The 10,557-nt window shown below is 37.5% G+C and overlaps 1 long non-coding RNA gene across 2 annotated transcripts; it reads left to right on the top strand.

The window, feature by feature from the left end:
* The first annotated feature begins 5 nt into the window (after window positions 1–5).
* Window positions 6–9,368, top strand: LOC121402188. Of its 2 annotated transcripts, none has more exons than XR_005966668.1 (4): window positions 6–302; window positions 2,738–2,867; window positions 4,889–5,916; window positions 9,232–9,368. It is a non-coding gene; the product is annotated as an uncharacterized LOC121402188 (long non-coding RNA). The 2 variants fall into 2 exon arrangements; XR_005966669.1 differs by lacking the exon at window positions 9,232–9,368 and having other exon boundaries at window positions 4,889–4,959; window positions 5,058–6,000.
* Window positions 9,369–10,557: the final 1,189 nt, after the last annotated feature.

The following is a 10,557-nucleotide window of genomic DNA, read 5'->3' as shown; positions in this document are numbered from 1 at the left end:
CCGCAGCAGGCTGGAGAAGTTGTTTGAAAAACAAGTGACGTAGCTCCAGCCCGTCCTTAATGGGTTAAAAAAAATAACAGCGCGACGATACATAATGAAGGAAGCCAATCCCAGGACTGCCAAATTGCAGTCCCGCCCTTTTCTCTCATCCTCTTCTTCTCTTTGTTCCTAAATGCTGGTGCATTTCTCGCCGACCAATCACAAAGGGAGTCGCGGGGTTCGGCAAATCACAGCGAAGCGTTGCATCACCACAGAGAAAAAGCCTTACGCTGCAGACAGTTATTTTTTTCTCTCTGACAAAGGTGTTGTGACAGTTGTGTATTTCCCTATGTGAATATCTGAGAGGAGGACACAGGATGCAAAATTAATTAACATATGTATTAGTAATATAATATATATATATTAGTATGGTGTGCTGCTATAGGTTTAATTCCATGCCAGGTCATTTCTAGAGCTTTCTACCGCCATGAGGGGGACAAAACACTAGAAATTGCCTCCTATATGTGAGTAAGAATTTCTGCTATGTGCTGGGCTCTGGCTAGTTGCCTCTATTTTAGATATTCAGGTTAGCAGGGTGATTTGAAATGCCTTGAGCCTGAATGTGATTTATACAAGACTATATGACACTAGATACCTAAAGAATAAAACCACAAATAATACAGACAAACCAAATATGTATTTATTACATATTCAAAAGTTGCAAAAAATTCTAAGTGGGTAAAAAATTATTTTACTTCAAACTACAAAGTAGTAAAGTAGTAATCTGCAAAGATTACTGTGTTGTGTGCAAATAAAAAAACAATGATCATAAATATGTATGCCAGGGGCTAAACTTGAACAAAGGGGGCGGGTGGAGCAGTGATGTTCGGGTGGGCATGATGACATCAGAGATGATGTCGTGTAGTTATGATGCCGGGTCAGGGTTATTGCATCACTTATACGCAACTGGCTGGATTTCTGTCCAGTTTTCACAATGTTTTAAAAGGGACAGAAAGTTTTGAACGGACAGCTTTTTGACAAACTGAGATGTCCAGTTGAAACCCACACGGCTTTAAACCCTACATCTATGTATTCTGCCCGGTAAATAAGACCAATCCTTTAACTACAGGTATGGGATCTATTAGACAGCAACCAGTTATCCAGAAAGCTCTGAAATACCGCAGTGCTCAATTAGAAAAAACATTTCTTATTTTTGATTGATTTGCGTATTTCTGTTTCTGTAATAACAAGAAATTAACTGCACCTGATAATAACTAAGTCATGTCAAGATGAGTATCTTTGTATTTAATTGGTTTTCATATATTGGCCAGATTAATGTTCGGGTTTCAAATGGCTGAAAACCGTGAGGCCCGAACTGGCCTTAGAAAAACCGGACTGTTCGGGTCAAAACCAAACAGGTGGCAACCCTAATGCCTGGAGTCTTCTGAACAGTTTGATTCCCAGTAGAAATAGCTAAATATATGGTGCACATGAATGCTAATATGTTAATAGTGCATACCAATTTTCAATAAAGTTTATAGGGCAGATTTAATAAAGGGCAAAGTGGCCGTCGCTAGCGAAAATTCAACAGAAATCTAATCTACAGGGACATTGCCAATTTACTAACAGGCTTAGGGGACAATTTGCTAGCAAAATAGTACATCACTAACGAAGTTTCGCACGCTTTTGCCAGGTGAATTTTCACTTAAATGATCGTTACTCCGCAGATTCACTAAAGTGTCAATTTTCCATCACGTTACTCCTTCTGCTTCTCCAGGTTATACCTGGCGAACTGCTAAGATGAAGCTACATCCTCAACAATATTATGTCTGTGACATCATATCCTGTGTGCCAAAAAGTCATAAAAAAGTTCAAATGCTGGCGTTTTTTAAAATTTTATAGTGGGATGATGTTTAAAAGTTGTAACTGTTAAATATATTTAACTTAATTTAACCATTTGAGGGGCTTGCCACATTTGTTTTAGGATGGGCTCATTAGAGGATCTCTTTTGTCTTTATTTTGCTTCCTTGGACATTTTAATAATAAGTGGCCACTCAAAGAAATTTCACCAACATCTCTAATAAAGACGTCCACACGATCCATATGTACCCGCCCTATTCAAACTGACAAGCATAAATGTGTTTACAAAGTTTCGCTAGGCAGCAATGAAACTTCGCCAGTGGTCATCTGCCAAGACGTAACTTTGCATTTTGATGAATTAGCGTATTAATGTCTGACGAAGTTGAGCAAAATGTGGCGGAGCCTTCCAAGGTGAAAATTCGCCTTTAGTGAATTTTCCCCCTACAATATGTGTCAAAAATATCCATAAACATAAAAGTGACCTGAGAAAAATATACATTTTTGGATAGTACACATATAGATAAGACGTTTTACTCCAAAATACCAAATTACAAATCTTTGTTAAATTTAGCAGTTTCAATAAAATCAATGCTTGCATTCATTAGAATCTTGTGTATGTTACATGTTCTAATCTAAGGTATACACATAAAACATCATAAATATAGTTTTGATACCGTTGAATAGTTTGATACCGTTATTTCTATAATTGCCTAATTATGTAGAAACCCTAAAATATAAATAGTGCATGTGAATTATTCAGCTAATGCAAAAACAACAAGCTGCTATAATTTTGTTATTACAGCCCCTATACAGTAAGCTGACCCCCAAAACACAAATATTTTCTGAAAGTAATATAAATAATTTAAAATGTGCAAATATGTCTTTTTCATGTAACAAGCTGCATATTGTGAACAACTGACCAGAGCAGTGCAGACGCAAAAAGGTACCCAAGGAAAGTCACCAGCATAGTCCACCCTACACACCCGACAGTAAAACTGAACTCAGGACTGGAGTTAGAGGCAGCAAAGGTATGAGCCCAAGTGTACCCCCCCCCCACCCCACCCACTGTGGCAGCCTAGGCACTTGCCTATTCTGCCTACCCCTGCAAGTGACCAAAGGAATAACTGAAAATGTGTAGGCTCTGGGGAAATTGCTACCACACTGGGTAACAGGGTAACATTTTTCTCTGTTTAAAGAAGCAGAGGGAGCAGTTGAGAGGGAGCAATTAAGAGTCTCACACCACCTGTATTTTATGTTTTAAAAGCCCTTAACAGTCAGTTGACCCCAGGGCTGGCCTGTGCTTTCCAATACTGTGTTCTTTACTTTGCGTCTAATTCTTTTTTCAGCACAAGGTTCACAGTGCAGACAGACCCCAGACAGAAGTGCTCTCTGCATGAGCACTAAGGGGGTTGCCTTATAAATGGTGCTTGTCATCAGTTATAACAGTGATTACTGATGTAATTTGTAGCAGGGCTGTATTCATAGGTGAGGCCATAGGTCTCTGTAATCCAAAATGGGGTAAGACCTGCAATCTGAATTCATTGGAAGGTAGTGTGCAAAGTGCAAAAAAAATAGCAGATTGCACCTGTTGCCATGTTGTAAATAACCACTTTAGAATAATATTGTCTGCTCATATTAAATATTTATTTTAGGGTGAGCAAACCCTCGTCACAATGTAACTTAGGTTTATCTCCATTAAAGTTACTTAACCAACAGAATTTTTTCAACCTGGAATATTGATATCAGTAAATATTGCCCTATCACGTCTTTTACCTTGAGCCCCCATTTTGTGATGGTCTGTGTACTCCCTCAGAGATCACCTGACCAGAAATACTGCAGCTCTAACTCTAACAACAAGGAGTGTGAGAGAAAAAGACTGAGCTTTTTCCAGTAATTAGCTCATGTGACCTAAGATGTATGTGTGCCCTTGGTTTGTTTGTGTGAAAAGTGAATCATATGGTTACAGGGATCAGCTCTTTGTTCTTAAAATGCAGTTGTCTATTTAGGATAACCCAATGGCACATACTACTGAAAATTTATATTTTTATGATATAGCTTATTTAGATGAAGCAGGGTTTTATATATAAGCTGTTTTATGGGATATATTTTTACAGAGACCTACAATGTTTGTGGGTATAGGTATCCTTTTACTAACACATATTAACACATGCATATTAAAAAACAAACAATAAATAAAAGGTTTGGTGTGAAACCCCCCATAGAATTATGTGGTCAAACACCCTGGGTTAATTGTTAGCAATTTCAGTATGTTGTATGTTTTATCAAGCTTAATTTTGGATACATATTGTCAAAGGTTAAACATGAGTAAGGATTTCCTTGCTCAGCATGTCAACACGATTTCTTCTGCTACTTTGAAAGTGGCATGAAGCTCCAAAGACATTTCAATGAAGTGCAATGATTTAAATGAGAAATCTTGCAACCTGGTTCTGTTCATTGAACTGTAATGAATTAAACTGTCAGCATTCTTTTATCTTGATTCTTTATCAGAGCATTTCTGTAGGTTTTTTTGTGGAGAGCAAAGCATTCATGTAAAACATGGGCTATCCTAGGCATCATGCTGTACTGTGTCATGCTCTAGAAATGCTTCTGTTTATATGTGATCTTCATAACAGGGGTCTGGCTGTGATTCATACAGTATCTAAGCTCTGAAAGTCTAGATTCATTAACTTTGTTGTAATCTGCTTGGGTCTGATGTCTTAATAGAGAGCATCATTAAACTCAGCATGAACAGCTATAGGCATAAAAAGGCACATCATTTCTGCAAATCATTTTCGAAGCAAAGCATTACATTTTATGTATTAATATACAAGCATAAAAATGCAAACCCTGTGGTCAAGAATGCCTGTTATATGTTTCTTGGACTGTTTTCCTGAACTAATTAGAAAATGAAAATTTAACATAAGCTTCATACTAAAATAAGGCATTGTTTAAATATAATCAGTTAAAATTCTGAAATGTTTCTGAAGTAATCAAGTTAACCTTTGCTCTCCCCATTTCAGCAACTGACTCTCTTCATTCTCTCTTCAAGCAGGCCTTGGAAGTCTGATTTTGAATGACAGTCCAATGCAGCCTTTGGGAGGCTCCTTTTGTAAAGAAGATGTATTACAGCTCACTCTTTTAAATCACCAGAAATATTCTCTCTCTACATGCAGGATTTGTGCCAAAGTCAGTTATTTTGTTACATTTTGTTTGTGCAGGAGTCAGTAAGTAAGCTCTAACACATCTGTAAGAAAAGGTAGTTCCCCTAAATAAGACCTGCCTGTGAATGAAAATCTCACACCCAACTCCTTCATGTAAACAGAAACGAAGAGAAACAGATGCAGATATTGAGGATGTGAAGTTAAACTTGATTATTTCATAAACGGTACAGAATTTTTTTTGATTATGTAGGGACCTATAGGGTTAATAGGCCCGATAGAATTAATTCCCTACTTATCAGTAATCCTTTACTATCGGACACTAAGACCTGTAGCATTCCTTAAGTAATACTTTCAGTTACTGGCCAAGAGAGTAGTGACACTTTCCTGCCACACGACTATTTAGTGTGTGTAGGGAGTGGCCTCTTCCTCTTTGGCTCCTGGTGTCCTGAAAGCTGGGTGTTCCCATTGAGCCTGGGATCACCAAGGCCCAGTAAAGCCATTTATCCCAAAGTTACCTGACACCTTTGGTGCTTGAGTAGCGGACCAGGCAACCCCGTGAGAGAGGAATAGCTAGTCTAGGGAAGCTGTGGTAATAGACTCTCTAGGAGTGTAAGGCAGATAGTACTTAGCAGCATGAGCAGTTGTTGCTCCATCAAGGATTGCTAGTTGGAAGTAGCTTCCTACAAGGCTTCCCTTGTTGTTGCCTTTAGTGCAGAGAACTCAGTAATAGGGACCTAGGTTAGCAGAGGACTGCCTGATCTCTACAGTAATTGATCCCTATCCCCACAGAGGTAGCATCGGTCTTGTATGAATTGATGTACTCCATGCCTGTTGAGACTTATGGGAGTGACAACCTTCCTGCTGTATCGTGTGATCTGTCTGACTCCATATCATCTGCTATCTCCTAAACTCCTGCGTGAGTAAAACCTGAGGTCAATTGTCCTTGTGTAATAAAATCCCTCCTGTTATTTTATCAAGAACCTCCTGGCATTCAATTCCTATCTTTTTATATACAGTAGCCTGTGATTTGTAGTTCTACTGCACCTTAAAGGGAAAGCTTCCACTTTGTGAAAGCCCTGACCCTGTTGTGTAAGTCGCAGTGTAACCCATGCTCACACAATTAGCTGGACACTTTAACTCTTTGTGGTCTGGATAGCCCAGAATAGCGTTACAATTATATTTAGAAAGTTTCTTATTTCACTGTCAATGTCATGAAGCTACCGTATATTACATTTTAATGTTCACAATATTTCCCCTTTAAAAGCATTTTTGCATATTTTATATTTTATTGGCAGTATTGTTAATGAGAGTTTGTACATAAGCAAAGGCCAACCAAGTTTTTTAAAACGGCAAGAAAAAAAACTGATCTTCAAAATCTGATCAAAATCTCCCATTTAGTTTAGTTTGGAGGTTCAAATTACAGGAAATATCCCTTATATGGAATATTCCAGGTCCCGATAATTCTGTATAATTGATCCAATACCTGTATTTAAATTGTACATAGTACAATGTCTCTTCCCAAACATTAATATTGAATGTAGTATTATGGTAGCGCAATGTTCTTTGAACAAAAATTTGTTTTTGGTTCCTGTTGTATTAGAAAATGGTCCCTGAGAAGTTTTTTTTTAAAAAAAAAAACGTAGCCTAGAGCATAAACAACAAGCCACAAACAAAGTTTAATTTCTATATATAAGATATAGCGGAATATAATAGTAGTGAGCTTGTGTTCCTTTTAGATTGCTTTCAGTCAGAATAGGGGCTCATTTGCTGATTGGCCTCCAACAAACTGGGGAGAATTGACAAAAGTGGTGATATTGAGACAAAATAAAAGTGGAAATAGAATTATTGGATTTCCCGTCACATTCACAAACCTTTATCTCACCTGGGAACTAGCCCTAGCCCAGTTTAGCTTACAGTGTTCATACACACAACTGCTCACTGATCAGCAAGATGGATGCTGGAGACACAAGCGACACAGCTAAATGTGTGGACAACTCTGCTGAGCAGCTCTGTATTTCTGGGCACAATGGGGGGCTGCACTGGTACGAAAATGTAAATTTTACAGTTTGGCTTAACATCATCTTAAAAATATAGATCTATGATATATATATCTCAATGCTAACATTACATAAAAATAGCAAAATAATGCAAATGTGAGGTAATATATACTGGTTTCCTTAGTTATAATCCTATTGTTATTCATTTCTGGTCTTTTACCCTGACAATAGGCTGCTAATCCCCATGAATATGCTAATTAGTCCTCCACGCTGCACCTAAAAGTGGAGTGAATGGAGACTGAAGGAAACAATACAGAGTGGAGGACAGGTGGAAGAGTTACACTGTGCTTTACTCTATTTCAAAAATGTCAGGAGAGAATATCATTAAAAATGCAGTTTCTTCTCTGATTTTGTAGTTTTACCACATATTTACAAAAGTGTCTGCAGACCGTTCTTTCTTTTACCAAAAAATTAAAAGTGGTGCCTGAGCCTGAGTATCTTGGTGGATTTTTGTTTGTGAATATGGAGATTGTATTTATACCTGTTTTAACAGCACTTTTACTCAAAAAATAGCTTCCTCCACAGTGAATTCCACCTTAGAATTTGGACAAGGATTCTTATGGTTCCTGTTTGAATTTGTCATGCCTGAGCGTTCTAAATTCCTTATACCTCATTCTGTAATTTACAATCTGTGTATGACCCAGCCTGTTTTGTGACTACCTTCTTGTAATATCCCTGGTACTCTGACTAGCTGTTTTTTCTGTTTATGACCTGACATGTTCTGAGACTACCTCCATGTAATATCCCAGCAGTATACAAGGCACTTGCCTGCTCTCAATTTTTGTAATTCTGAATAGCTAACGCAGTCACTGGGAATTATCACCCAAGATGCTGCAAAATTCTTTCTCACACTCTTGTCATATCGCGTCTAGACTACTGTAACTCTCTATTAATTGGCCTTCCCTGCCACAGGCTGTCACCTCTCCAGTCCATAATGAACACTGCCGCGAGGCTCATATACCTCAGCAACCGCTCCTCCTATGCCACGCCACTCTGCCAATCCCTGCACTGGCTTCTGCTGCCTTTCAGAATAAAATTCTAATTAATGACCCTGACATTCAAAGCACTTCATAACTCTGCCCCTCCCTATATCTCTGAACTCATCTCTATATACTCACTAACAGCTTACTACACTCCTCTACTGGCCTGCTACTCAACTCTTCTCTCATTACCTCCTCACATGCTTATATTTAAGAATTTTCATGCGCTGCACCCCTTCTTTGGAATTTACTCCCACGGTATGTCCTACTTTCTCCCAAGTATCTCTTAAAACGCACTTATTTAGAGAAGCCTACCCTCACTAATATGCTTGTTATAGTATATAGTGGCTATGTTGGAGAGTGCCAGCCAATATATTCAATTAATGGGGCAGATTTACTTGCATGCAAATTTCTGCTTCGGAAATGTTCACCCTACTTTGTGCAACTACGTCAGATGTTATTTCGTGATGAATGTGTGTATTCATAAAATGAGCAATTACGTCTCAGCAAAATAATGCTGGCGTACTTGTGTCAGTAATGGTTCATTGGTCATGGAAATTCACTAATTTACTTAAACTATAGAGAAGCCAGGAGTCCACCCTTACACAAATGTGGAATGGGTTACAAATTTAAAAAAAAAAAGTGTACTTTACTTTCTAAAGTAATTTACAAATTAAACATGAAACCCAAATTATTTTTTTTTAATTAAAACATCCATATCTGTTACAAACTTGTTTAAAAGTCTCAGTTGTCAATCATATATTGGCTGCCCCTCACTGCACATTCCCCCTCCCTCCTAAACATCTAATTGTGTAGCTAGTGCCTGGGTATGGGCATGAGGTCGCCCATTCTGAAACATAAACAAGATTATGGCATGATGCAAAGCTTGCCTTAATACAGTGTTCACAAAATGGCACCTGCCTGCTTGCTGTGATTGTCGATTCCAACGTAAAAATAGGCAAGACTCAAATAATTTTTATAGTGCAAGTAAAGTTTATTTTGCATCGTAAAATAGGATTTGGAATTATTTTTTTAAGGTGACAGGTCCCCTTTTAGTGCACACTCATTAACAATATAGAAGGATACAAAGTAAAATATGGTTAGAACTTATACAAATGATTCCACTTTAAATATGACAAAATGCCAGCATTTTGGTGCTTGAATATTGAATATAACATATTTGTTGTAATACAGGATATGACGTCAGTGACATTTTTGAGGATACAGCTTCATTAATTCGCAAGTCAGAACCTGGCAAAATAGACTCTGGAAATAATGGCAATGAATAGAAACTTTCATAACTTTCACAAATAAACGTATTTTCACATGTTTGTCTGAGCGAAAATTCACCTGATGAAACTGAGTGATAATTCTCCAGCTTGTGTGCCTGAAATCATAAAAAAAAAGTTTTGTATTTTTGTGAAGTTTTAGAACTCGTTTCTTTTCATTTTGATGCATTTATGAGTGGTCATGCTCAAACTAAAGGTTGTATAAATGTACTCACAAATTTTCATACATTTGAAGAGAAAGTCAGTACTAATATTGACTTGCATGTTATAAACTGTAAGTGCAATTAATGCTATGTAATGTCCACACAAGACTCTTACTGCCATATTTATAATCTGGTCATCAGTGGAGAAGACAGTAATTTTATTAGTCATATGTAAAGTGGAAATATACCCTTTTACTATTCATAATAATCATACTGTTGTCACTTACTTTTCACTTAGAATAAGGTCAAAATTTATACATTTTTCACTAAACTGTGCACTTGTATAACCACTGATTGCTATCCAGATTATAGTCCTTTGACTTTTGAAAATAAATGACATTTTGTGTCTTTCCATAACAATTTAGAAAGAAGTTGAATGTAGATATTTTAGAGAATACTCCTTTCAGAACTCACCGTTTCTTCACAATTGAACTAGATAAACAAGAATAGAACTCAATATCCTGTGCTTTCCCAATAGATAAATAGTACTGCCTGTGTCCAACAGTTCTGGATTTTCTGAGGGGTGAGGTGGGGGCACCCACCATCCTACTCAATACAGTCCCCTAACTTGGTGCAGTGCATAACAATGCCCGTAAAAATCAGCATTAAAGAGTGCAAGAAGTGTTAAGCAGCACAATTATATACCCCTTAGACTTAGTGCTCTATTTCTTGCATTTTCTCTTCTCTTTAACACAGCAATAATGCTATAAGAAATCAGCTAGGGCCTAGCTATTGGTTCCTCTGATCAGTATGACTTCCAGTATAATAATATAGTAAGAGGAGCCAGAAATCTGCATGGTCTTTTAGTATCTAGAGTGAGGATACATGTATGTAATTCCCCTGCTACATGTTAATCAATAATATGTATTGCTTTTCTGTCCCTCAGATGGCAATGCTGGTGTAAACTCCAGAACATCCCTCAGCAACATCCCTCAGCAGTTGCTCCTTCTGCATAAATATTGATGGTGGCAGTTGGATTTTTTCATTACAAGATTACATAACTCAGATATTAGATACCATCATTTGAA

This window comes from Xenopus laevis, chromosome 3S (genome assembly GCF_017654675.1).
Source record: "Xenopus laevis strain J_2021 chromosome 3S, Xenopus_laevis_v10.1, whole genome shotgun sequence".
Classification (NCBI taxonomy): domain Eukaryota; kingdom Metazoa; phylum Chordata; class Amphibia; order Anura; family Pipidae; genus Xenopus; species Xenopus laevis.
The sequence above is the reverse complement of the archived record's forward strand: the minus strand, read 5'-3'. Positions and strand labels throughout refer to the sequence as shown.